This window comes from Oryctolagus cuniculus, chromosome 12, assembly GCF_964237555.1.
Source record: "Oryctolagus cuniculus chromosome 12, mOryCun1.1, whole genome shotgun sequence".
Lineage (NCBI taxonomy): Eukaryota > Metazoa > Chordata > Mammalia > Lagomorpha > Leporidae > Oryctolagus > Oryctolagus cuniculus.
The window spans coordinates 117,378,837-117,382,410 of record NC_091443.1 but is presented as its reverse complement, the minus strand read 5'-3'; the positions used below and the strand labels follow the sequence as shown (position 1 = coordinate 117,382,410).

At 42.2% G+C, this 3,574-nt stretch overlaps 1 pseudogene; it reads left to right on the top strand.

Annotated features, from left to right (window-relative positions):
- The first annotated feature begins 2,225 nt into the window (after positions 1-2,225).
- LOC138844784 (small ribosomal subunit protein eS6-like) lies at positions 2,226-3,086 on the top strand (annotated as a pseudogene).
- Positions 3,087-3,574: the final 488 nt, after the last annotated feature.

Sequence of the window (3,574 nt, the reverse complement as noted above, 5' to 3'; positions counted from 1 at the left end):
TGACCCATTGTTCATTCAGGAGCATGTTGTTCAATCTCCATGTGTTTGCGTATGCTCTAGGGATTCCTGAGTTGCTAATTTCCCACTTCATTCCTTTATGGTCTGAGAAGCTGCATGGTATGATTCTAATTCTTTTGAATTTGCTAAGACTTGCTTTATGGCCTAGTATGTGGTCAATCCTAGAGAATGTTCCATGTACTGCTGAGAAGAATGTAAAATCTTTAGCTGTAGGATTGAAAGTTCTGTATATATCTGTTAGATCCATTTGGGCTATAGTGTCGTTTAAATCTACTGTATCCTTGTTGATCTTCTGTCCTGTTGATCTATTTCTGAGAGTGGAGTATTGAAGTCCCCCAGTACTATTGTATTGGGGTCTAAGTCTCCCTTTAAGTCCCTTAACAAATCTTTTAGATAAACCGGTGCCCTGTAGTTAGGTGCATATACATTGATAATTGTTATATCTTCTTGTTGTATTGATCCCTTAATCATGATATAGGGTCCCTCTTTGTCTCTCTTAACAGTTTTTGTGGTAAAGTTTATGTTGTCCGATATTAAGATGGCTACGCCCACTCTTTTTTCATTTCTGTTGGCATGGTATATCTTTTTCCAGCCTTTCACTTTCAGTCTGTATGGATCTTTGTTGGAAAGATGTGTTTCTTGTAAGCAGCCAATAGATGGGTTTTGTTCCTTAACCCAATCAGCCAATCTGTGTCTTTTAACTGGACAGTTCAGGCCATTTACGTTCAATGTGACTAATGAAAAGTGGTAACTTTGCCCTGCCATTTGCCAAAGATACGTTCTAATATATGCTTTGAATTCCCTGTGATCTTTTGCTGTGAGGTTTCCTTCCTTTATCTTCTTTCATATTGATGACCGTGTTTCTGTGTTTCCGTGTGTAACACATCTTTAAGCATCTTTTGCAGGGCTGGACGAGTGGTGACAAATTCTTTCAATTTCTGTTTGCTATGAAAAGTCTTTATTTCACCTTCATTCACAAATGATAGCTTAGCAGGATATAATATTCTGGGCTGGCAGTTTTTCTCTCTTAGTACCTGGGCTATATCTCACCATTCCCTCCTAGCTTGTAGAGTTTCTGATGAGAAGTCAGCTGTGATTCTGATTGGAGATCCTCTGAGAGTAATCTGACGTTTCTCTCTTGCACATTTTAGGATCCTTTTCTTTATGTTTCACTGTGGAGAGTTTAATTACAACGTGTCGTGGTGAGGATCTCTTTTGGTCGTGTTTATTATGGGTTCTGTGAGCTTCCTGTACTAGGATTTCTCTGTCCTTCTCCAAACCTGGGAAATTTTCTGCTAATATCTCACTAAAAAGGCCTTCTAATCCTTTCTCCCTCTCCATGCCTTCAGGAACTCCTAGAACCCGAATGTTGGTTTTTTTAATAGTATCCTGAAGATTCCCGACAATATGTTTTAGATTCCTAACGGGACAGAATCCAGTGCCCCAACCTGGACTAGAACCCAGTGTGCCGGTGCCACAGGTGGAGGATTAGCCTAGTGAGCCGTGGCGCCGGCCCTTATCTTTCTCTTAATGGTTCTCAAATTTGTTGGCATGTGGTTTTCACAATCTATAATGGGCAGTGATGTTTCTGTGTTATCATATGCATTGTCGCATTTTCATGTCTGCTATTGACTTGAGTCTTCTCTGTTTTTATTGTCTACCTAAAAATTTGTTCAAGTGTATTTTTTTAGAGATTTATTTTATTTATTTGAAAGAGTTACAGAGAGACAGAGGCAGAGAGAGGTCTTCTATCTGCTGGTTCACTCCCCAGTTGGCCATAATGGCTGAAGCAGCACTGATCCAAAGCAGGAGCCTCTTCCAGGTCTCCCACGTGGGTGCAGGGGCCCAAGGATTTGGGCCATCTTCCACTGCCTTCCCAGGCCATAGCAGAGAGCCGGGTTGGAAGTGGAGCGGCTAGGACTTGAACCTGCACCCTTACGGGATGCCTGCAATGCAGACTGGGGCTTTAACCTGCTGTGCCACAGCACCAGCCCCCACAACAGTATTTTTTCCTTTATACTATCTGAACTCTTAGTGTAGAGTTACCCTTAGGAATATAAAGTAAACTGAAAATAGATTTTTGTAAAAATTAATGGAAATAGGAGAGGGAGGAGGAAGAAGGGTTGGAACGTGGGTGGGAGGGAGGGAAGGATGGGGAATATCACTATGTTCCTAGATCTGTATATAGAAAATACATGAAACTTGTATACCTTAAATAAAATTTAGCCTCCGAAGCGGTCAGCTGCTTCAAAATGAAGCTGAATATCTCCTTCCCAGCCACTGGCTGCCAGAAACTCATCGAAGTGTACAATGAACGTAAACTTCGTACTTTCTATGAGAAGTGTATGGCTACAGAAGTTGCTGCTGACGCTCTGGGTGAAGAATGGAAGGGTTATGTGGTCTGGATCAGTGGTGGGAATGACAAACAAGGTTTTCCCATGAAGCAAGGTGTCTTGACCCATGGGCGGTCCACCTTCTGCTGAGTAAGGGGCATTCCTGTTACTGACCAAGGAGAACTGGAGAAAGAAAGCTCAAATCAGTTCGGGGCTTCATTGTTGATGCCAATTTGAGTGTTCTCAACTTGGTCATTGTAAAAAAAATAAAATAAAAAGAGAGAGAGAAAGATATTCCTGGATTGACTAATACAACGGTGCCTCGTTGCCTGGGTCCTAAAAGAGCCAGCAGAATTTGTAAACTTTTCAGTTTCTCTAAAGATGATGATGTATGCCTGTATGTTGTAAGAAAAGCCCTTAAACAAAGAAGCTAAGAAACCTAGGACCAAAGCACCCAAGATTCAGTGTCTCGTTACTCCACGTGTCCTGCAACACAGACGCCAGTGAATTGCTCTGAAGAAACAGTGTACTAAGAAGAACTAGGAGGAGGCTGGAGAATATGCTAAACTCTTGGCCAAGAGAATGGAGGAGGCCAAAGAAAAATGCCAGGAACAGATTGTCGGGAGATGTGGGCTGTCTTCTCTGAGAGCGTCTACTGCTAAATCTGAGTTCAGTCAAAACTAAGGTTTAATAACAACAGATAAATAAGATTGTGTTTCAGATCTCAAAATAAAATTTAAAAATACAAATTTTGTTCACCTTTTCAAAAAACCTAATCCACTCATCTTTTTAAAAATTTATTTCATGTTTCAGTTCTGATATTATTTCTGTCTTCTAACTCTGGGATTTTCTTGCTTTTTGCGGTCCTTGAGGTGCATTGTTGTGTTTGTTGCATTTCCATTTCTTAGGCCATCCTCTGCTGCTTTCCCAGGTGCATCAGCAGGGAGCTGGATCAAAAGTGCAGCAGCTGGGATTTGAACTGGCACCCATATGGGATGCTGGTGCTGCAGACAGAGGCTTAACTTGCTACACCGTGGTACTGGCCCCTCAAATCAGTTTTTCAAAGTTCATTCTGATGTGCCCTGACCTCCACTGCTGCCTGGAGGCACTCACAGCCTGAGCCCTGAGGGGCCGTGTGGTGTCCTGGCCAGCCTCGAGCACCCTTGGTATGGCTTTGGCTCACAGCTAGTTAAATGCCCTTGAACTTGTCCCCATGTACACAA